This window comes from Dermochelys coriacea, chromosome 1 (genome assembly GCF_009764565.3).
Source record: "Dermochelys coriacea isolate rDerCor1 chromosome 1, rDerCor1.pri.v4, whole genome shotgun sequence".
Lineage (NCBI taxonomy): Eukaryota > Metazoa > Chordata > Testudines > Dermochelyidae > Dermochelys > Dermochelys coriacea.
Window position 1 is genome coordinate 53,167,464 of NC_050068.2, and position 25,386 is coordinate 53,192,849.

Consider the following 25,386-nt stretch of genomic DNA (forward strand, 5'->3'; position numbering starts at 1 on the left):
GGCCCCTCTCTGGAGACACAACAGCTGGAGGAGCAGGCAGCCAGTGAGTTCTCCACCTTCCCAGAAGCAGTGGGGTCAGGCTTCAGCCCTGGAGGGGGCAGGTGGCAGGCTCCAGCCACAGGACTTTGGCCTCCGTTCCCTAAGCTCACAATCCCTACTATCACATCTGGCCCCTGCTGCCTTCCCTAGTGCCCCATTGTCCCTGGTCCCGCTGCCTCCATACCCACCTCCCCATTCGCGGCTCAATTTGTTCCCAGGATTGCCAGGGCTGAGTTAGTCTGCTGTGAAAAATGATGTTAACAAACATACAAATATCACTTTTCACAACAGACTTAGTAGCTACCAAGTCTTTCAAAAAAGGAAAAAAGGGAAAAGACAAGAATGTGCCAGAAAAATTGCCTGAGTCCACCAAAATATTTGTTATGAGAACCCCTGAAAGAGCAGACCCAGACAAAAGATAAAATGTGATGTAGCTTGAAAAAAATAGGTTTGGTGAAGAAGAAAGGCTGCTGTCTGTATCCTGAGACTCAGAACTATGTTCATGCATCAGGTGGGTGTTCCTGCAAGAAGCCTGCTAAAATTTCTAATCTCAATTCTGAAGTGTGTATGGCAAAGTTTGTATGCAGAATTTGTTGAGTCAGACTTGCAGTTCCACCTAAATTATTGTAGTTATGCAAAACAAGGTAATGTAGCTCAATGTCTCTAAATGACATTGCATAGTCTCTGTTATCTTATACCTTGCTTTTTCAGGACTTATTCATTATCCACTTTGTCCAAAAATGAAAATTACATCCCATTTGTTAATCAGATCTACAGTTCAAGGAGAAAATTGAAGATGAGCAATATATTTTTGGTGAGACAATTCTGTCTTTTTAACCCTGCTGCATATACACCCTTCTCTGAAGAACTTCAGACCAAGCTTCAAAGAAATATTCTCTAATGTTGCTTCATAGTTAGAGAATGTTCCAAATTTTACAGCCTCCTAAATAGCAAGGGTGAAATCCTGGCTCTACTGCGGTCAATGGCAAAACTTCCATTGACTTTACTGGGGCCAGGATTCCTTCCTCTAGTCTTATGCAGTAGCACTGCCTTGAAGATTCTGTTTATATATGTAATGCTAACATATGGTTTATGAGATTAAGAAGAATTTTCCTAAGTAACCTCTGGGCAATATCTATTCTGTTATAAAAATCACAAGTGTCTAAACCCTGATAGATTAGAGAACCATTTAACAAAAGTAGAAAACTGCCCTACCATACACAATTTCTATCTATCTCTTCAGATTGCATCTTCTCTTCACCTTCCTACTGCCCTCTGGTTAATCATCCCAATTTTATTAATGAGTTCAAAAATCTTCTGTGACTTTTTTGCTTTCCTTAGTTACAGCAAACATTCTTTTGAGACAAGCAGATATTTTAACAACATATACGCATATATTGGAGTGTACATAAACTACCTGTATAATTAAAAAAAAATAATAAATCTCTTCACTCAGCTAAAAATATATCCTCTAGGTCATAATTTTTGTTTTATAAATGCTTCAAATGAACTATAGTATACATTAATGTGTAAAATTCAAAGATATGTCTTACTACTCCTTCTCCTACAAATGACATGATTTATGGGTATGAATAAGAAGTGTCGCACATACCCAGTGTTGTTCCTTTGTATCACAATAATTCAGAGCATAAAGAACTGCAGCAATTAATTCTCTTAAATCAAGAAAGAAAAATGAACAGTGCACAGGTAACATCAACATAACATTTACTCCTCAGGGAATTCTGCACCAAAAAAAATTAAAAATCTGTGTCAAAAAATTGAAATACTGCAAAATTGACGAACTCCTATAAGCTTGCAGCGTCCAGTGGGTATAACTGGACACTGCAAGACAGAGGTTCCTAGGGTTCTGTCTGGGACCGGAGATATTGGCTAGTGTAATTCGACTGCACAATCCAAGCAGCGTCTGGCCAAAAGTGCTCACTCATATAACTGGGAGCAGCTTACATGCCAAAGGCTGTGCATCAACAACCCAGGACCGGAGGTTCTCACAGCAGAGCAGGGTAAGGCTGGCTCCAGAGTCAAGGATTGGAGTGACTAGCAGATCACCGGTCCAGATAACACCAGAGGAACATCACATATCTGCATATTTTCTCAAATAAAGCAATATAATCACTCCAGTTGCAATTATTTTGGTAATTTATTTAAACAACAATACAGAAAAAAGTCACAATAGCTATTCAGCATTTCTTAAACACATGAAAGTTAAGTTACAAATACTTGCTAACCAATACCTTGCATTCCAGTTATAATCCTGGCTGGCTACTTTTGGAAGTGCTTTGTTCTGACTGTCCTGACATTTTATTTGCCCTCAAATTCTTTTTTTTTAATGGGTAAGTAAAATAGATCCTGAGCTGTAATCTAACCCCATTGTGCATCTCTGGTATAGGAAAAACACAAGAAAGCACATAGATCATCCTAGCTGAGGATTCCCTTGCTGTACTTTACAATAAGGCTCCTTTACACCACTCTGGCAATGTAAATTTTATGCTCTTGTGGGAATTCACTGAGAATGGGAACAATCAGCTTACAACAATAGGAACAATTAAGCAGGCAGGCTGCTACATTTTCTGCTTTGCTTGCAGGGACAGAGCCTGCCTCATACTTATCTCCAAACACTGAAGCTCTACCGCTCCACATCAGGTGCACCATAATAGCGAGCAAGAGGGACAGAGCCTCTCTTGTTGCATGTGTAATTCCGTTCCCCCTATGTTAATTGACATTTCCCCATACACATCCCCCCCAGCTGCTGCAAGCACTCAGACGCCTAGACTGCTGGGGAAGGGGCGCACATCCCCCACTGATTGCTTTGCTTCCCCATTTTGCTGTGGGGAAGCAAAGAAATCTGCAGGGAAAATGAATTCTGGGCACACGTAGTGATGCAGAATTCCCCCAGAAGTAAACATTATGTCTACTACAATACACAGAACATCATTTTGACTGTAATTTACATGACTATTATATTCCCTAATTTACACAGGATGAGAATGCTCCTTAAATGCATTACTATAATTCAACCTTCTATTTCATGGAAAAAATGTTTAAGCTAATTTATCATGAAGTCAAGAATTTTTATTTACACTTAAGGTTTTGTCTAAAATTTAACAAAACAAGTTTTGGACTGTAACTACTTAACAGTGTCCCTGCAAATTACACAGTGGTGGTAATCTGCCAATCTACAGCTCTCATGTCTCTCAATTTAAGGCAGTAGGGACACAGACAACAAAGGAGAGGTGATCCTGTAAAAATGAAGATACATTGCCCAACAGAGGAAATTTTATACATTCTCATGTCAAGAAGCTTTAAATTTTTAAGTTGATGACCACAACCAAGACCAAGGCCTCATTGTACTTGGCCCTGTAGTGATATATGGTCCAAAGAACTTACCAGCCTACCCAGACAAGAGTGGAAGAAAGGAAGTCATTCCCACTATGCTGGTGAGATTAAATGATTTGCCCAGGATCATATAGAAAGTCTGTGCCAGAGGCAGGAATTTAATCCAGAACTTCTGAATCCCAGTCCAGGGCCTAACCCCAAAACTATCCCTCTTTTCCAGCTTTTTGGAAATTGATTAGCCTAATTATTGTTTTCTGTCTGCTGCTACATGAGCCTTTCTAGTAAAAGCTGTTGCCTCTAATGCGGCAATCAGGGCCATACTCCCAGCAACACGGACCCGAACAAATACTACACCCATGTGCCTATTATTTGTGGAAGCTTACCCCCACCAAACTGAACTATGAGATCCTGGGTAGGGAGCTCCTAGCCATTAAGACAGCCTTTGAGGACTGGTGACATTATTAAGAAGAGGTTTACCATCTGAAACAGCCTTCCAAGGGAAGCAGTGGGGGCAAAAGACATATCTGGCTTCAAGACAAAGCTTGATAAGTTTATGGAGGAGATGATATGATGGGATAACCTAATTTTGGCAATTAATTGATCTTCGACTACTAGTGATAGATATGCCCAATGGCCTATGACGGGATGTTAGATGGGGTGAGATCTGAGTTACTACAAAGAATTCTTTCCTGGGTGTCTGGCTGGTGAGTCTTGCCCATATGCTCAGTGTTTAGCTGATAGCCATATTTGGGGTCGGGAAGGAATTTTCCCCCAGGGCAGATTGGCAGAGGCCCTGGAGGGTTTTCGCCTTCCTCTGCAGCATGGGGCACGGGTCACTTGCTGGAGGATTCTCTACACCTTTAAGTCTTTAAACCATGATTTGAGGATTTCAATAGCTCACACATAAGTTAGGGGTTTGTTACAGGAGTTGGTGGGTGAGATTCCGTGTCCTGCGTTGTGCAGGAGGTCAGACTAGACGATCATAATTGTGGCTTCTGACCTTAAAGTCTGTGATTCTATCTAGTCCAACTAAAGCTGACCACAGAAACCTGGAATATCTGCTCAAAGCAAAGACATTAAACCACCGGCAGCTCTGGTGGGCTCTATTCTTTTCATAGTTCAGCTTCACTATCATTGCCCCAGAACCAGAAACAGCATGGCTGACGCCTTGTCCAAGAGCTTTGATACTGAACCACATGGACCTTGCTGGGAACTGGCCCACATCCTCAAGCCCCACAACTGCCTGAATGCTGCTCCTTGCTAGGACCTAGTTGCACTGATTTGTTCTGACTCTGACTCAGAAATTCTGCCTAGCTGCTATCAACAGGGAATGACACTACATGCAGGAAGGGGTCACATCCGTGAATAATGGCATTTATGTTCCTCCGGGTCAGGCTAGAGTGACAGCCTTACAGCTATGACATGACTCCAGTTACCAGGACACGTGGGTCGCTTTGAAATTCAGCAATTGATACCTTGTCTTTTCTGGTGGTCTCGAATGAGCCCCTGAATACGGGCTGACATAGCATCCTGTGATGTGGCTTGATCCAAGATGCCATTTCACCAACCCTGCAGTATACTCCGACCTCTAGACACTCCATCCCAACCCTGGGCCACTATGGCATTGGAGTTTATCCTGGAGCTCCCTGAGTCCAACAGGTTCATGATGATCTTGACAATGGAAGACCATTTCACCACAGTGGTCTATTTTGTGCCCTACACCAGGTTACCTTCTACCAAAGAGACACCCAGAGTCACAATTTACAGCTCAAGTTTGGCGTGAGGCCCTACATTTTCTGAGGGTCCAGCCTCACCACTCCTCCACCTACCATCCTCAGTCCAATAGCCAGATGGAAAGGGTCAATCAGATTTTAGAGCAATACCTACAATGTTATATTAACCACCATCAAGATGATTGCTCCGCACTACCACCCTACGTGGAATTTGTGTACAATAACACAGATCACACATTCACAGGGAAAAAAAAAAAAAAACCTTCTCTGCCAACTATGGGTTCCACCCCAATTCTACCCACAACTACCTATGACCTCTCCTAACGGCATCATTTCAGACTCAGTGACTCTGCATGTCAAAGCTAACTACAAGTGACATGCAGACTAACATCATCAACCAGGCCCCACCTATTCAATGGTACAAAAAGTGTGGCTCTCAAAAGAGCACTTCTGCATGAACAGACCCCTTGCATAAGTTGGACTTCCAGTACCTTGGCCCTTATCGAATCCATCAACAAGTTAATCAGGTCACCATTGAACTACACCTACCCCGATCTCTCAAGATTCACCCGGTATTCCACATATCCCGCCTGAAACCCTATACTAAGAACTCATTTCCACACAGGAACCAACCATCTCCCCTGACAATGTGTGTATAAGGCCACAAGGAATATGTCATGCATGAGATCTTGGATTCTAAATGCCAGCAGGGTAAACTTTTACACCTTATTGACTGGGAAGGCTATGGTCCTGAGGAGCATATGTGGGAGCCAGGAAAATACATTAATACACCGGCTCTAATACAATAAGCCTTCCAGAAGAACCACCCTAATAAGCCCCAACCCACAGGACCCAGAGGGCACTCCTTGGAAGGAGGGGGTGATGTCAGGCCCTGCTGGTCTCAAACCTGGGTGCATAGGTGTCCTGGGAGTCATCACATTCCAATTCTCCACCCAGCAGCTCACAGACAGCACCTGGGACTGGGGTCCACGAACCCCAACTGGGCCACAAGGCTTGTCCCTACATCTGATGGGGTGAGATCCAAAAATTCCTGATTGGGCCACTGCCCCTATTTAAGCCAGAGGAAGAAACAGGAAGTTTTCTGTATAAACTGGGTCTTACCCTGCCATGGACTGCTAGTCTGGTGTTTACCTGTTCCTGCCTTCTGATCCTGACCTCCTGGTATCCTGACTCTCAATTCTGACCTCCTGACATTTCAACCCAGCCTCATTCCTGGTCATTGGCCCCTGAGCCAATGCCTGACAGTAACCCCTACACCAGGCTGCCCAGGCCCTAGCCCTGACCACTAGACTAATGTATTATAAAGCCAGAAGTGACCAATGTGACCATCCAGTCTGACCACATGCCGGGAAGGTCTGTTTCTTCCCAGCAATCACTTTCTTCCTGATCCACAAAGAAGAGGAGTCTCCAGGTCCATCATTAAGCTCCCAAAATACCAGTGTTCACTCAGTGAGCTCTGGAGATGGTCACAGGGCTCACATCAGTAGTGTCAAAAGCAGGACACCCAGGGCATGAACCCTAATGTTAGTAGTGGTGCACCTGAGATTAATACATGCTACATTTAGAAGTCTTTACATATTTTTAAAGCCTTGCCAAACCAAAGTGTGCAGAAAGTGGCAGAAAGTTGTCTAAACCTGTAAGCATGTTATAGAAAGATTGCAGTTGAAAGCAAGTACAAAATCAAAGGAATCATGCGGACTGAGTTTTAAACTAAAATATAATATAAAAATGCATAGCTCAGGTCCTTTTCTGACATTAAAGGGCCACTTTCTACTGTTTTTTAGATATTATTTATTACCTTACATTGTTTGTTACTCTTTGTTACTCTTACTAATTCTCTGTGCCAGTGTATTAAGTTTCTACTTACCAAAAACATTTTAGCACTGTAGCATTGCATTAGAGGAGGTGATTCATTTGCGGACATGTTTCCCAATTCAGAACTTTCCCACTAAACTGCTAACTCCTTAGGAAATCCACAGAAAAGAGACATATGAGGAATGGATCTTGGCATTGTACTCAGAGAAATTAGAAGCTGAAGTCTGATAAATGCACAGTCTTAAGAGTTTTTCTGATGTCTTCTGCTGCAACAGGTTAGAAAGACCTGTCCTGGATGAAGAAAATAAAAGGTTGTGCTTATTTTGCTGCCAAACAAAGGCTTCAGCAATTGAAAACAACAGATTTTGCAAACATAATGCAGGATTTTCTCTGCAAATTGCAGACACATGCACTATCCTATTCTGTCTCAGTAAATCTCTCTTTTACACTCTTCAGAAACACTAGATTACTGATCTACATAACTTCACCTCCCTGTCAGTGAATACAGTCCTCCTGCAGCACCATTTGCAGACTTTACAAACCCTTTTCTGGGCTTCCCATCAAAGAACATAAAAAGGGGAATAGGAGAGTAATCATAGAATCATAGACTTTAAGGTCAGAAGGGACCATTATGATCATCTAGTCTGACCTCCTGCTCAACGCAGGTCATGGAATCTCACCCACCAAATCCTGTAACAAACCCCTAACTTATGTCTGAGCTACTGAAGTCCTCAAACCGTGGTTTAAAGACTTCATGGTGCAGAGAATCCCTCAGCATGTGACCCATGCCCCACGCTGCAGAGGAAGGCGAAAAACCCCCAAGGCCTCCGCCAATCCGCCCAGGGGGAAAACTCCCTCCCGACCCCAAACATGGCAGTACAGCCAAACCCTAAGCATGTGGGCAAGACCCACCAGCCAGACACCCAGAAAAGAACCCCCTGCAGCAACCCAGATCCCACCCCATCCAACATCCACCACAGGCCATTGGGCATATCTACCGTTAGTAGTCAAAGACCAACCAACTGCCAAAACTAGGCTATCCCATCACACCATCTTCTCCATAAACTTGTCAAGCTTTGTCTTGAAGCCAGATATGTCATCTGCCCCCACTGCTTCCCCTGGAACGCTGCTCCAGAACTTCACCCCTCCGATGGTCAGAAACCCCCTGTCCGACCTCAAGTCTAAACTTCCCGATGGCCAGCCCACATCCACCCGTTCCCGTGTCCACATTGGCACCGAGCCCAAACAACTCTTCTCCCTCCATGGGATTCACTCCTCCGATATACCTATAGATAGCAACCATATCTCCCCTCAACCCTCCCCTAGCCAGGCCAAACAAGCCAAGCTCCCCGAGTCTCCCCCCACAAGACAGGCCCTCCACCCCTCGGACCCAGCAGCCCCTCTCTGCACCCGCTCCAGTCCGAACCCATCCCTCCCAAACATGGGAGACCAGAACTGCACACAACCCTCCAGATGAGGTCCCACCAGTGCCCCGTATAACGGCACCAAGACCTCCCCATCTCCACTGGAAACACCCTGCCTGATGCACTCCAAGACCGCACCAGCCTCCCCCACAGCCACATCACATCGGCGGCCCACAGCCATCCTGCGACCGACCAACACTCCGAGCTCCCTCTCCTCCTTCGCCACTTCCAAGTAATGCGTCCCCAGCTTACAACAGACATTCTTGCCATTAATCCCCAAATGCATGACCTTGCACTTTTCACTATTAAATTTCATCCCATTACCATCACTCCAATCCACAAGGCCATCCAGATCCTTCTGCACGACATCCCGGTCCCTCTCCAAACTGGCAACACCTCCCAGCTTCCTGTCATCCGCAAACTTTATTAGCACATTCCCGCTTTTTGTGCCAAGGTCAGTAATAAAAAGATTAAATAAGACTGGTCCCCAAACCGATCCCTAAGAAACTCCACTAGTAACCTCCTTCCAGTCTGACAGTTCACCTTTCAGTGTGATCCACTGTCATCTCCCTTTTAACCAGTTCCTTATCCACCTTTCAATTTTCATATTGACCCCCATCTTTTCCAATTTAGCTAATAATTCTCCATGTGGAACCATATCAAATGCCTTACTGAAATCGAGGTAAATTAGATCTACTGCGTTCTCTTTTTATCTAAAAAATCTGTTACCTTCTCAAAGAAAGAGATCAGGTTGGTTTGACACGATCTACCTTTTGTAAAGCCATGTTGTATTTTGTCACAATTACCATTGACCTCTCTGTCCTTAACTACCTTCTCCTTCAAAAATTTTTCCAAGACCTTGCACACTACAGATGTCAAACTAACAGGCCTGTAGTTACCCGGATCACTTTTTTTACCTTTCTTAAAAATAGGAACTATGTTAGCAATTCTCCAGTCATACGGTACAACCCCTGAGTTTACAGATTCATCCTAGTGGTTGCATCCTGGACCCTTTTCTTTTCCTCAGTGAGCAGTTGGGAGTAGCAGTAACCCAGACTGTGTAACCTTGGGCTAGACAGTCTCCACTGGGGACTTTTTCCTCCTGTCCCCTTCCTTGCCTTGTTGCTGGCAGCGAATGGCCACCCCATCCCACCCCAGAAGCAGCTGTGTCTCAGGGTTCTGCAAGCTGCACCCATTAAGCCCCTTCTCATTTGGGGAATGATTCAGGACAATTTCCCGAAGAAAGAAAGAAAATTTGCTGCAGGTCAAACGGGTGGGAAAATATCCCAAATCTGAGATTGTTAAATTAACATTGGAGAATTAAAGAGAAAATGGGGCAAACTCTGAAAAGGAGAATAGAGAAAGTGTTGATAATTGCTTCATCAGTACTGACCCTTCATGAAGCAATTGCTGCTTTTACACCTGAAAGGAGACTTCCTTTCTCTGACTCCTGCCCATGGGGCCATGGTCGGAAGTGGTGATGCAGTGAAGCTGAATTGAGGCTGATGCAAGGTAAGCAAAACTGAACCAGCCTCCCAAGGTATTGGGTTGGAAGCCGGTACAGGGGGGTGGGCCTGGGCTCCCCTACATGAGTGGTTCTCAACCAGGGGTATATGTACACCTGGGAGTGCAGAGAGGTCTTCCAAGGGGTACATCAACTCATCTAGATAATTGTCTAGTTTTACAACAGGCTACATCAGTGGTTCTCAAATGTTTGTACTGATGACCCCTTTCACATGGAAAGCCTCTGTGTGTGATCCCTTCTTATAAATTAAAAGCACTTTTTATATCTTTAACACCATTATAAATGCTGGCGGCAAAGCAGGGTTTGGGGTGGAGGCTGACAGCTCAAGACCCCCTCCCCATATAAGAACCTTGTGATGCCCTGAGGGGTCCTAACCCCCAGTTTCAGAACCCCTGGGCTACATAAAAAGCACTAGGGAAGTCAGTACAAACTAAATTTCCATACAGACAATGACTTGTACATACTGCTCTGTATACCATACACTGAAATGTAAATGCAGTGTTCGCATTCCCATGGGTGTATTTTATAATTATATGATAAAAAGGAGAAAGACACCAGCCGCGTTCAGTCAGAGTGCGCTGTGACACGCGGCTATTTCTAGATCGGAAACTTGGGGTATGCAAGTGAACCGCTGCCCGCCATCAGCCCCTGGACTCGCCCCTTCGGCAGGAGACCCCCCGCATCCCTCCGATTGCCAGAGGCTCGGCGGGGCGGAGGTGGGACACGTGGGGGCGTTCCTAGGGGCCCAGCCCAAGACCCCTGGGAGCAGCAGGGCCCGGCCCGGAGATCTCAGGACACGTTAGCAGCCTGAGAACCAGGTGCCAGCCGGGACCGGGGGAGGGGCACAGAGCCAGAAGGTGGGGGGGCGGGGGCAGGAGGAGATGCGAGGTTATGGCGGGAGGGGGATCCAGGCTGATCCCGAGACCCTCCCTTACCTGGGCTCGAGAGGGCGGAAGATCCCCGAGGCAGGCTGGGAATTGTAATTCCTGGCTCGTCTCAGAGCGGAATGAATGACAGAATAAAGGAAATGTACACCCACTAACCTTTTTTAGAGTACTGTGATGGTTACTGTAACTGACATCTTGTACTCAGTCTATCCTAATCAACCTTCCAGAAGCTGACATTAAATTCTTATTATGTAGTCCAATTCCTGCTGTTTCTTGAAGTAAGAAAATAAAACTAAATCAATATATAACTATGAAGTCATTACAATAAACTAAATTAACTGCAGTAAAAATGTAGTCCTGATGGAAAAGTCCTAACAGCATAAGCACTTCATGAATAACTGAATTAGAGCAACAGCAAAAATAGGGCCCATACTAGTTTCTCCATCATTGCCCTAGATTGAGAGTGAAATTTTGGTGCCACTGACGTCAATGGCAAAATTCTCATGGACTGTGGTAGGGCTAGGATTTCACCCTGAATATACAGCAATGCTCTTCTGAGAACCTGAAGTAGAAAAACTGTGAGAGGGTCCCATTAGTATTAGAAATCAGGAAGCAACTTGGTGTGGAATAATGTTAACGTTTTCCAAAAACAGAAAGATACTCAGACTGCAATAAAAATGTACTCAGATTGAATTTAAATCTTTCTACACTGTTTTGTTTTACTGTATGAGCCTGTAATGTCTGTACACATTGCCTGATTCTCTGAGTCATTTTGTAAACAAGATCATTTCATCTCCATTAACAAGCCAATCTACAGTATTCCAGTGTATAAATAAGTCAATTATAGCATTACATGGCGTGATTATGGAAGTAGGGGAATCAACCCAGAGGCAAGCTTAATGGGTAAGGCATTCTATATAACTGCATGAAACTACTTTCTTGAACTATGGAGTGTGATCATACAAGGATGATCTTTTGCATTTGCTGGTAACAGTAAATGACCCAGCAGTAAAGAAATAAGCACCCCTGCCATTGTACCAACACAGCTGCAATCATATCACATTCAACAAAGCATAGGCACAAAGGGTAGGATTCATGAAAGGGACTACAGTGTTGCACCCTGAGTGTCATGGCACCTAGTAAATTACAAGAACAGCACTCAGAGTAGTAGCCATGTTAGTCTGTATTCGCAAAAAGAAAAGGAGTACTTGTGGCACCTTAGAGACTAACAAATTTATCTGAGCATAAGCTTTCATGAGCTACAGCTCACTTCATCAGATGCATTCAGTGGAAAATACAGTGGGGAGATGATTTATATACACAGAGAACATGAAACAATGGGTGTTATCATACACACTATAAGGAGAGTGATCACTTAAGATGAGCTATTACCAGCAGGAGGGGGGGAGGGGAAGAGGAGGAAATCTTTTTGTAGTGATAATCAAAGTGGGCAATTTCCATTTCCCATCATCAACCTCAACCTGGACCAGTCCACATAAGAGATCCACTTCCTGGACATTACAGTGCTAATAAGCGATGGTCAAATAAACACCACCCTATACCGGAAACCTACTGACCGCTATTCCTACCTACATGCCTCCAGCTTTCACCCAGATCACACCACACGATCCATTGAGAGCTTATGCTCAAATAAATTTGTTAGTCTTTAAGGTGCCACAAGTACTCCTTTTCTTTTTAAGAAAGCATTGCAATCCACAAAGCCGAGTTAGGCACCTAGGCTCTCCATATAGTGAATGAGGTGAGATAGGTGTCTCCACAAAACCCAGCATGCTAGGCAGGAAGCCACCTAAGCCAGCCAATGGGGGATGCTGACAAGAGGTGGGTGTGCTAAGCCCTGACCCTCTCTTGGAGATAGGCACCTAAGTCTGGGCAGCAGGCAGATGCCTATCTCTGCTTAGTGATCCATTAATAGGAACCTGATGCCTGGAGTCAGGCCATTTAGGTAACTAAGGGGTTTCTTGTGAGACTAAGTAAGGAGCTGGCAGCCAGTGGTTAACAATTCACCAGGAATGTGAGAGACCTGAGTTCAATTTCCCTCTCTCTGCTGGAGGAGGAAAAAGGATTTGAACAGGGGTCTCCCACCTGTCAGGTAGGTACCCTAACTACTGGACTACAGAATCATTCATTCATATTCTCCCTTCCCCCATTCTTGACTACTTAAGTATTTACCCACTGTGAAACAATCACTGGTGCCAGAGAGAAAATGACTGAGGTGGGAGATCCAGGATGCAGTCCCCCTGCTCCAATCATTCTTTTAATGTACTGTGACATTTTAAATTAGGCATGCAATTCTACACTTGCATACAAAATGGCATCATCCATGTACATTTGGGAGCTGGACAGAATCACCCCATGGGCACAGCTGACCCTGGGACATGCAAAGCATGCATTGTTTACACCGGGGGTCAGCAACCTTTCAGAAAGGGTATGCCAAGTCTTCATTTATTCACTTTAAGGTTTCGCGTGCCAGTAATACATTTTAACGTTTTTTAGATGGTCTCTCTCTATAAGTCTATATATTATATAACTAAACTATTGTATGTAAACAAGGTTTTCAAAATGTTCAAGAAGCTTCATTTAAAATTAAATTAAAATGCTGATCTTACACTGCCGGCCCGCTCAGCCCGCTACCAGCCTGGGGTTCCATTCACCTAGGCCGGCAGCGGGCTGAGCGGGGCCGGCGGCCGGGACCCCAGACCAGCAGTGGGCCGAGCGGCTCAGCCCGCTGCCGCTCAGCTCGCTGCTGCTCTGGGGTCCTGGCCCTGTCCACATAGAGTAGGTACCTACCTTCTCCCTGGTTCTAGCCATTCTCTTCCTCTCTCTCTCTGCACTAAGCTGAGGGTAGGAGTGTGCTGAGCACAGGGCTGGGGGTGAAGGAGCAGGCTGGGGGTTGGGGTGCATGGTCTGGCCAGGAGCTGGAATGAGGGAGGGGGCTCAGGATTGGGGTAGGAGGTTTGGGTGTGGAATGGCAGCTCCCATTTGGTGCGAGGGGTGCAGGTGGGAATGTGGGTGGGTGTGGGTGTGTGCAGGAGCTCCCATTTGGTGCTCAAGGTGGGGGTGGGGATGTGGGGGGTGCAAGAGTCAGGGCATGGGATGTGGGGGGGTGTGAGAAGGGTGCAGGAGTCAGGGCAGGGGGCTAGGTATGTGTGGGGAGTGCTGGAGTCAGGGCTGGGGTTGTGGGGAGGTGCAGGGGTCAGGGCAGGGGGCTGGATGTGTGAGAGGATGGTTCAGGGGTCAGGGCAGAGGGCTAGGGGTGTGGATTGGGGTCGTGGGGGTGCTCCCAGCCCCCTGCCCTGAGCGGCTCACGGCAGGGGGCTGGAGGGGATAGGCTGATTCCACCTCCTTCCCCAAGGTCCCTGGAGCAGAGAGCGCACTGCGACTCCACTTTTCCCTCTCCCCCTCCGTAGCAAGGGCCGTCAGCTGATCAGCCGTAGGGAGGGAGAGAAGGAGGGGCAGGATCCCTGCACGCTGGGGGAAGAGGCCAGGGGAAGGGGAAGCTTGCCTGCCCTGCAAGGAGAGAGCGGGGGGCGGAGAAGAGCGGGCTGGGCTGGGCGGGATTTTTAATGGCATGCTGTTGTAGACAGCAGCGTGCCATTAAAGATCAGCTCGCGTGCCGTCTTTGGCACGCGTGCCATAGTTTGCCAACCCCTGGTTTACATGAATGGCACACCACTGCTCTTTCATTATGTACACAGTGGAGCAGTTTCAATAGGATTGAGGGAGCTTTCACATCAGAATATCCCATAGCTCTGTGATTAGAACACTCTCCTGAGAGGTGGGAGATCCCCCTTTCTCTACCTTAGGTAGAAGGGGAAATTGAATTATTTCTCCCATATCCCAGGTGAGTGCTCTAACCACTGGGCTAAAAGTTTTACAGTGTGCAACAGCACCACCACCACCTCCTCCTCTGTCCTGATTTTGAATGGCATCCGATCTGGTAGGCATGCCAGAGGTCACCTACCACATTGGGCCCTGCATGTGACTTAGGTGGCCAAATACCTGTCTTTCCAGTGATGAGCTGCCAAAATCTTAACAACCAGTTCCCTATAAAAAGTTCTGATTTAAGGGATGTGCCCCAGTATGTATTTTTTGTACCAACAGGGTTACCATACATCCGTATTTTCCCGTATACATCTGTATTTAAAAATTCCTCCTGAACGGCAATTTAAGAACCAAAAAGCCTGACCTGTCTGGGAAAATACGGATGTATGTTAACCCTGTCTAAAGTTCTTTTTTAAAAAGATGGGCCTGAACTAGAAATGAGCTCCGTTTCACATGTGTGGGTCCCCGCCACTCCCTGGGGGTGTGCTAGGGTGACCAGATGTCCCAATTTTATAGGGACAGTCCCGATTTTGGGGTCTTTTTCTTATATAGGCTCCTATTACTCCCCACCCCCGTCCTGATTTTTCACACTTGCTGTTTGGTTACCCTAGGGTGTGCACATGTGTGGGTCCCAGCTGCCCTGCCCCCCAACAGGGGCGTGTGGCAGGGCTAGCTGGAGGCAGGGGGTGCAAGGCTAGCTGCAGGCAGGGCAGGGGGTGCGGAGCTGGCTGGAGACAGGAGGGTGTGGGGTTGGCTGGAGGCAAGGGGGTGTGAGGCTGGCTGGAGGCAGGGCAGGGGCTGACTGGAGGTAGGGGCTGGCTGCAGGCAGGGCAGGAGGGTACAGGGCTGGCTGGAGACAGGGGCTGGCTGCAGGCAGGGGGTGCGGCAGGGGCTGTGCGGGCAGGGCAAGGGTGGCTGGAGACGGGGCAGGGGGTGGCTGGAGATGGGGGCTGGCTATGGGCAGGGCAGGGGGTGTGAGGGTGGCTGGAGGCAGGGCAGGGGGTGGCTGGAGACGGAGGCTGGCTGCGGGCAGGGCAGGGGGTGGCTGGACACAGGGGCTGGCAGCAGACAGGGGATGCAGGGGGTGGCTGGAGACGGAGGCTGGCTGCGGGCAGGGTGCTGGGTATTCACAGGGAGAGCAGCAGGACGCAGCCCAGACCCAGCAGAGCAGCTGGGGACCCAGCAGGCAGCATCGGGAGCCCCAGGGCCAGGGGAGCAGCAGCAGCAACAGGGCTCGTGCCCAGGGCCAGGCGGCAGCCCACATGGCTCCTGCAGTGCAGCGCCCCCGGCGGCCGGAGGAGGAATTACATCACTTCCCGGCCGGAGCCCATCAAAGGCTCAGCGTCCTCTGCAGGGAAGCGGGTTAACAACCGGTTCTAAAAACTGCTTCAAAATTTAGCAACCGGTTCCAGTGAACTGGTGCTAACCGGCTCCAGGTCACCACTGTTTCTTTCCCTAGTTCATGAATTGCTCTGGGGCTTAAGTGGGAGATAGGCATCCAGATGCCAAGAGAGAGGCAGCAATGAGTAAGCCCAGAGACAGAAACTGCGACACTGAAACCCCTTGGCAAAGATTCTCCTGTTCTTTGCAAACTCCTCTCAGCTCAGACCTGGAAAATTCACTACACCAAACATGTCTTACAGGGCATTTATCCAAAAAGAGTAACATGTAAGGTATCTACAGAAATCTTGTAACTTGTCAAGATTCATAATCATTGTGAGGTGGAAGTATGGGCAATATTTAAGGAATTATGTATTTATATTGCAGATATGCTTTATGAACTTAGAATGAAAAATATTCACCAGGGATAATGTGTCTCATTGATGCCCATTTGGACAAAGGAGAGTTGTCACCGCACCCCTAGTTAGCCAGTGAAGTGTCTAGCCTTGCTTGCTCCCAAGATTATCAATTGAAAACCATCAGAAACAACTATAAATGATCGAAACCTCTTGGAGGTGATAGAGGAACATTATAACAAGACAGAAGTTTGCCCTATTTGTGAATGGGAACAAAAGACTGTTTTCAGTATAACACAGAGGAGGAAGAAGGTCTGTGTATTAACTCACTCAGGAAAGCCCCTGGTGGGGGGGGGATACTTTCATGAATGTTTGGATCCTGGTTTTTGTTAAACCAGCCAGATCTGCAATAGCCTGATTTTTGAGAAAAAAAAATCTACTTTATTATATAGGAAAGGTAGGTATTGATAAGTGTAGAGCCAGATAAGCATTTTATGATTTTTTGTCACCAGTTGTTCCCATCACTTTCTCTCACTTCTAGGTAAATCTTAAAAAAAACCCTACACCTGTTTTATTATAAGTAAGGCTACGATTTAGTCATGGGTATTTTTAGTAAGTAATGAACAGGTCATAGGAAATAAACAAAAATTCATGGCCCATGACCTCTCCATGACTTGCAATATAAATACCCATGACTAAAACTTAGCTGGGGAGGCCACTGTCTCAGGGTTCTGGAGGGAGTTGCTGCTCTGCGCGGCCTCAGAGGGCTACTGCTTGGGGGGTGCTGCTGGGGGAGGGTCAGGGGCTGCTGCTCTGGGGGGTCCTCGGGAGCCACTGTTTTGGGGGGGTGGGCCCAGGGCCAGCGGCATCAGCTGCCGGGAGCTGCCGATCCACAGCTGCTCTGGGACTGCTGCTGGGGGCCACCGATTTGTGACTGCTCCCGCCACCCCCGGGATTGCTGCTTAGGCGGTCCATGGGGCCAGCTACACTGGCCGCTGCTTGGGCAGTCCCCGGGGCCAACTGCCTGGGGCCACCCAAGCAGCAGCAGATGCGTCTGGCCCCGGGACAGCTCCAGCAACAGCCGCTGTGGTTGGCTGTGGGGTTGCCTGGGAGGCTGGTGTGGCTGTCCCCAGGGCCGCTTGAGCAGCTGTCCCTGGGGCCAGCTGCTTGGGTGGTCCTGGGGTCAGCCAAACCAGCTGCTGCAGAAGTCACGGAGTTTGCGGAAAGCCATGGAATCCGTGACTTCCGCAACCTCCATGACAGACATGGAGCCCTAATTATAAGTACTCACAAGTGCTGTGTAGTTTACAGGAGCCATGGTTTAAGATAAAACTAGTAAGCAGGTGTACACTGCATCTTTGAGTGCAACGGATCTGGAATTTCTGTGAGTAGCCAGTGTCATGAGCTTGATATCATAGAGGAAAGATTCAAAGGGACTTGAGTGTACCTACTGTTAACGTGCCTGACAGCGGAGAGTGCTTGAGTAGCTGAAGGGCTGGCAATGCCACGGAGCCGATACGCAGATGTCACAAGAATGGCTGCTTCTCCCTAGAGGTGGGGAGTAACAAGGTCACTGGCGGTCTTGGGTACCTCAAAAATTGTCTCAGAAACTTAGGCACCAAGTGACTTTAGGTTTGGCAAGAGTTTTGTATACCATTCATATGTTCATTTGTTTTAAAAACAAGCATTCATATATATATCAAAAGAAATTATGTACATGTATCACTGCCAAAAACATCATAGTGCTCATTATCATACATGACAAAAGAAACATGAATCAATTTGGGAGACCTGGAAAATTTACAAAATAAGTGACGTTTCATAAAAATACAGGAAAAAATGTCCTGGTCCCTTTATATGCTTATGGTGACTTTGTCCATTCATTAGAGTTAAATTTCTGGTCCAAGGTCAAAGACATCATAAATGAGATCACAGGACTACAAGTTCCACTTGGTCCAGCCATTTTTCCTGTAGGATGCTAAATATCCTTCTGACTCATTTTTTAAAATCTCAGTAATCAACTTCTCTTAGTTAAAAAATGTTACTGGCCACATGCGGAAAACTGTATCATCTGCAACTGATGAATGCATTCAGTATTCTTGCTTTGGAAGAATATAACTCCTTGCTTGGCAGCCAAGTATCAGAATTATATATGTATGTGGACCACCCTTGTATTAATATGTAGAAAAGAAATCTTGCAATGTACGAGACCTAGTCTATGGGTATGTCTAACTCACAGCTGGCCTGTGGCAGCTGACTTGCGGGCTGTTTAACTGCAATGTAGACATTCCAGCTTGGGTTGCAGCCTGTGCGCTAGGGCCCTGAGAGGGTCTCAGAGTTCAGGCTGCATCCCAAGCCTGAACGTCTACACCACAATTAAACAGCCCCTTGGCCTGAATCCTGCAAGTCTAAGTCAGCTGGCATAAGCCACTGCAGGTGTCTAATTGCACTGTAGACATACCCTAAGATTCTTCATTTTCTGTGATCCTGGAAGGATTAGATTTTTATTGGTGAATGTCGGTAAACATCGATTTCATTGTACATGCACAAACCAATGAAAAAACATTTTAATAAATAACTAAAATTTACAAATAGGCAAAGTAAGAAAAATGCTGTTTAATAATGTTAAATTTTTAATGTTTAACAATAATGTTAAAATTTGATTTAAGGATATTTACTTTCTATATTTTGACACGTGACATTGACATTTTGTGTTTTAATGGTTATAAAGCTTTAGTTTTTGAATCTCAATGTCTACTTTCATTAAATAATTGTCTGGCCCCTCCATAATTTCCCACACCAGTGAAAACGTAAATCAATTACAATTGAATATTCTTATAACCCATATTTTGCAAAATTCTGTACATTTAAATTGATTAAAAATTAAAATAAATGTTCAAAAATAAACATTAATATTATTCATCAAAATAATTTAAAAAATTGAATTCTACCTACCCTAATTATGACTGATATGATAAATCATTATAACTATCTATTTTGTTTGATTTGACAAACTATTTTTGTACATTATTTCTGACACATAAATGAGAGAACTGTAAGGATAATTTTAATTGTGTTTTGCTAAATAAAGATTACTGAGATGTATTCATTCATATAATTGTCCAAAATACGCAAATGAAACCATTGTGTTCCTCATGTTTTATTTTCTTTTAATTTCTTTTGATTCTGTCTTATTTTGAAGAGACACAGACACTTTGTGCATGGCAATTTTTTTTTAATGTTTTAATGTTACACTGTTATATTGGATTTGCTTTGATCTTTCTCTGGAAGATGAGGGTAACTTTCCATCAACTGCATCGTGTTCTAGTACTGCAGAATGCCCTATTTTATAAAATAACTGGGGAATAAGTTCATAAACTCAAATAATTAATTGAACATCTCAAAATTACAGTAAATGTGGTGCATCACTTTCTTCTTGTCTTTCAAACCACTCCAAAGTGATTTAAGGCATCGAAATATGAGGGGATGTTGAATTGTTAATTACCATCACTTTCATTATGTGATTTATTTTTCCATCAGGAAAAACAGTTCATATAACTGGTCATTCATAAGATTAGTGTTTGTAAATCTGAAGGTCTACTGTATAACAATGAATAAAATTAAAATTACTCTTAAAAAACAACGAGGAGTACTTGTGGGACCTTAGAGACTAACAAATTTATTTGGGCATAAGCTTTGGTGGGCTAAGACCCACTTCATCAGATGCATGGAGTGGAAAATACAGTAGGAAGATATATAAACAAAGAGAACCTGAAAATATGGGTGTTGCCATACCAACTGTAATGAGACTAATCAATTAAGGTGGGCTATTAACAGCAGGAGGAAAAATCACTTTTGTAGTGATAATCAGGGTGGCCCATTTCAAACAGTTGACAAGAAGGTCTGTGAGAGTAAGGGATCGTCATTTAAGATAGATTGTAGATCCTTGATGATGCGCTGGAGAGGTTTTACTTGGGGGCTGAAAGTGACAGCTAATGGCATTCTGTTACTTTCTTTGTTGGGCCTGTCCTTTAGTAGGTGACTTCTGGGTATCCTTCTGGTAGCAGAATATAATACCAGAATACATTGTACTAGAATAAAATACCCACCTGCTGAAGTGAAGAAACAGATTGACAGAATTAGAAGGGTACCCAGAAGTCTGAATAAAGACTGGGAGTGGATGGGTCACTACAAGAACTAAAAACTAATTTCCCCATGCTAATTTTCCCCCTACTGTTACTCACACCATCTTGTCAACTGTTTGAAATGGGACAACCTGATTACCACTACAAAAGTAATTTTCCTCCTGCTGATAATAGCCCACTTTAATTGAATTGTCTTGTTAGAATTGGTAAGGCAACTCCCATCTTTTCATGTACTAGGTATATATGTCTCCCTTCTGTATTTTCCACTCCATGCATCTGATAGAGTGGGTCTTAGCCCACGAAAGCTTATGACCAAATAAATTTGTTAGTCTCTAAGGTGCCACAAGTACTCCTCATTGTTTTTGCTGATACAGACTAACACGGCTACAACTCTGAAACTCTTAAAAAAGCATTTCTCATCAGCAATAGCAACAAAATATGAAGTTTCTAGGCCAATACATTTTAGACATTCAGGAACTAAAAAACTGTTGGAAAACTTTTCAAAAAGGAATCTACAGCTGCATTTCCAAAACTCCACACCATGGGCCAGATCCTTTCCAGTGGCCGAGCTCAGATTAGTGCTAGAGTAATGGGGAGGAATTAGGGAGCTGATTATGACTTCCTGGTTCTGAAGAGTGGTCTGCACCAGTTCTGACCTGAATTAGATCTTCTCTAACCTATGCCACTTGTGTAGCACTTTAAATGGAAACTACATCACTGGATGATAGGTGTTGCAAAACTCTGCTACTCCATGTGTGATATCACTAATACATCCAGGTTGTGAAGGGAGATAGTGTCGCTGGTGCAGGAACAGCCCCTGTCAGTTTTGTGGAAGCACAGAGTTCTACACCAGGGAAATTCCCTGCTGACCACTTACAGCTCAAATCTAGATCCATAATTAAAAAACCCTTTAGGTACAATTCTCCACTGCTTTGAACCTTGTGTAGTCTTATTTCTGGGCAGCAGGTATAAAATGCTACCAAATCAGAATAGTAGCCTCTTAGACCCACCTGGCACATGGGTAAATAATTAGTGAAGGATTGCAATCAAAGGATTGTTATAAATTATGGGATTGGCTTCTGGCCTTAAGTGGCCAGCATGGAATTGCCTTGGTGTAGGAGAACACCCTGGGGTCTGATTTATTTATTTATTTATTTAACCAAACTTTCCAGAAAAAAATTTCACCCCGGGAGGAGATGCATCATGTAAAATTCAGGAAGAAGAGTTTCTTTTTGAGGAAAGGAAGGGCAGGACTGAAAATAATACAGTTCAGTGTAAATTTAACATTAGTAAGTAGATTTCAATAAGGTAAAAACTTTGTAGCTATCCTATTTTTATTCTACGTCCTCATTAACTTCCTTTTCACACAGTTAAAACAGACCTATTTAGGTGGATATCTTTATATTACAGGCAAATGAGAAGAAAAGCGACTTTGTTCTGCAATCTTTAGGAGTAGCCTCCCTCTCCTTGCTTATTTTTTCACACGTTAATTACAACTCTAACTATTATTTTAAAGTATTACGTTGGTTTTTATTTCTTTAATTCAAATATATTCACATCATGCTCTTCAGAGGGGTATTTCTGTTGTTTTGTGGCAGGGTTTTTAAGCTCTTCTGCCGAACACTTTCCATTCTGGTGGTTTATTTCGATTTATTTGTTTGAATCTCTAATAGTGCCTTCCAGTTAATGTATTATAATTACACACTGCTAGAAAAATCAGCAAACTATCTGTACCTCATTTTTATCACACAACACAGTCAATATCTCAAAGGTGTGTAAATAAGAAATGCACAAAACTTAAATACAATAATGAACCTCCAACTCTAGAATTGCTGTCCCAAGTCTCACTCATTTGGGGAAAGAGAGGAGACTTAGTTGGGGGTAGATTTTAGGGGGGGTTGTTTACAACATCTCTGGAAATGAGACGGAATTTGCTGTGCATAATTAAATTAGACATGTAGCATTCCGCTCTAGTCCATCCCTGGCTGGATCTGTATATGGAATAACTCAATACTCCCTGGTTGGCAAATTTAGATCATATCCTCCTAGTCAGTATTAAAAAAACCCTCACTGAGCCACTCAAAGTAAGCAATAGCGGTATAAATGAATTTAACCAAGTGTACAAAACCTAGAATGCAATGAACTAATAAAATGCAAGTGTCTGGCAACAACAGAGCAAGCACTTCTCTGAGAACACTTTAGGTTCTGAATAGATTGATTAGAGCATAAGCTTTCGTGAGCTACAGCTCACTTCATCGGATGCATCTGTAGCTCACGAAAGCTTATGCTCTAATCAATCTGTTAGTGTCTAAGGTGCCACAAGTACTCCTTTTCTTTTTGCGAATACAGACTAACACGGCTGCTACTATGAAACCTAGGTTCTGAATCTAATTTTAAATATCCCAACTCTGGGGCTTGCAACAAATGAGAAGACTATGCCACAATGTAATAGATTTCACTACAAAGTTATTTTGGTATTATCTCAATTGTTCCCTTTCTCAGTTTCACCCTATCAGCCTGAGTTCTTATACCTTTGTGTACCACAGTAAATTAATTTCTCCTGGGTGTTTACATTTTTGTCATTTGTTATCATGTACCTCTGTTCAGTCACTGCTTAGCCAATTTGCACATATTTAACTCTTTTAATCTTCCTCATACATCTCAGTCATGGTTAACCACCTGTCAAACAATTCATTCCAGTTTGTGCTACAGCTCCTGAAATAACCTTTCTCTGTAGTGGGATACATTGTGAATCAGACGTCAAGAATTATAACATTCAAAAACCAGTTGGAGAACACTTCAATCTCTCTGGTCACTCGATTACAGACCTGAGAGTGGCTATTCTTCAACAAAAAAGCTTCAAAAACAGACTCCAACGAGAGACTGCTGAATTGGAATTAATTTGCAAACTGGATACAATTAATTTAGGCTTGAATAGAGACTGGGAATGGATGAGTCATTACACAAAGTAAAACTATTTCCCCATGTTATTTCTCCCCCCCACCCCACTGTTCCTCAGATATTCTTGTTAACTGCTGGAAATAGCCTACCTTGCTTGTCACCATGAAAGGTTTTCCTCCTTTCCCTCCCCTGCTGCTGGTGATGGCTTATCTTAAGTGATCACTCTCCTTACAGTGTGTATGATAAAACCCATTGTTTCAGAGTAGCAGCCATGTTAGTCTGTATTCGCAAAAAGAAAAGGAGTTCTTGTGGCACCTTAGAGACTAACATATTTATTAGAGCATAAGCTTTCGTGAGCTACAGCTCACTTCATCGGATGCATTTGATGCATCCGATGAAGTGAGCTGTAGCTCACGAAAGCTTATGTTCTAATACATTTGTTAGTCTCTAAGGTGCCAAAAGTACTCCTTTTCTTTTTGCAAAAACCCATTTTGTGTGTGTGTGTGTGTGTGTGTGTGTGTGTGTGTAAATCTCCCCTCTGTATTTTCCACCAAATGCATCCGATGAAGTGAGCTGTAGCTCACGAAAACTTATGCTCTAATAAATTTGTTAGTCTCTAAGGTGCCACAAGTACTCCTTTTCTTTTTGCGAATACAGACTAACACGGCTGCTACTCTGAAACCTGTCATTGTGAAAACCGTCTAACTTAAAACTGTGTATTATTGCCTATGACCATACCCAGTTGCCTTCTGAGCAAAATATATTGGCAATAGCAGAGTTCATGGAATCTCTGGTTCTTAATTTCCAGATTATAGAAACTCTACTTGAGACGGGGTATTTTTGTTTTGTTGATGCAGAGGGTGCAGAAAGGGACCACTTGATGCTATGAATGGTCTGGTTATGGTAGAAAAGATTTATAAACCAGAAAGTTTGCACAGTGTTTCCTAAAGGTGGTCAGATACTAGAACAGGGATGGGCAAACTTTTTGGCCCGAGGGTCACATCTGGGTATGGAAATTGTATGCTGGGCCATGAATGCTCACAAAATTGGGGCTGTGATGCAGGAGGGGGTGACGGCTCTGGCTGTGGGCGAAGGCTCTGGGGTGGGGCCAGAAATTAGTTCAGGGTGCAGGAGGGGGCTCCAGGCTGGGGCAAGAATTGGGGTGTGTGGGGGGGATGAGGGCTCCAGCTGGAGGTGAAGGATCCTGGGTAGGGCTGGGGATGAGGGATTTAGGGTGTATGGGGTGCTCCAGGCTGGCACCAAAGGGTTCAGAGTGTGGAAGGGGGCTCCAGGCTAGGACAGGGGACTGGGGCACAGGGTGGTGCAAGCTCTGAGGGTGGGGGTGCAAGTTCTGGGGTGGGGCTGGGGATGAGGGGTTTGAGGTGCAGGAGGGTGCTCCAGGCTGGGATCAAGGGGTTCAGAGTGTGGGAGGAGGCTCCAGGCTGGAGCAGGGGATTGAGGTGTGGGAGGGGCTCAGGCTCCAGGCAGTGCTTACCTCAAGCAGCTCCTGGAAGTTGCGGCATGTTCCCCACCGGCTCCTATGCGTAGGCAAGGCCAGGCAGCTCTGCGCACCGCCACGTGTGCAGCCGCCACCCCTGCAGCTCCCATTGTCAGCAATTCCTGCCCAATGGGAGCTGCGGGGGCAGCACTTGGGGCAGAGGCAGCATGCAGAGCCCCCTGGCTGCTCCTACCCGTAGGAGCCAGAGCGGGGAGCTACCGCTGCTTCCAGGAGCTGCGCAGAGCTTCGGCACACGTGCAGAGCGCCCCCAACCCTGCTCCCCAGCGGGAGCTCGAGGGCCAGATTAAATCAGCTGGTGGCCTGGATGTGATCCGCGGGCCATAGTTTGCCCACCCCCATTCTAGCATCATCTAAATTTCTCCTCTGGAAGTTCATTCTCCATCCACAGGTTTCAGAGTAGCAGCCATGTTAGTCTGTATTCGCAAAAAGAAAAGGAGTACTTGT

General features: G+C 45.0%; 1 long non-coding RNA gene across 1 annotated transcript; it reads right to left on the reverse strand.

The window, feature by feature from the left end:
- Window positions 1–6,426: 6,426 nt before the first annotated feature.
- On the reverse strand, window positions 6,427–17,926 carry LOC122457930. The gene is made up of 3 exons (XR_006277689.1): window positions 17,829–17,926; window positions 10,955–11,070; window positions 6,427–7,253 (listed from the first exon to the last, which is right to left on the reverse strand). It is a non-coding gene; the product is annotated as an uncharacterized LOC122457930 (long non-coding RNA).
- Between the last annotated feature and the right edge of the window lie 7,460 nt (window positions 17,927–25,386).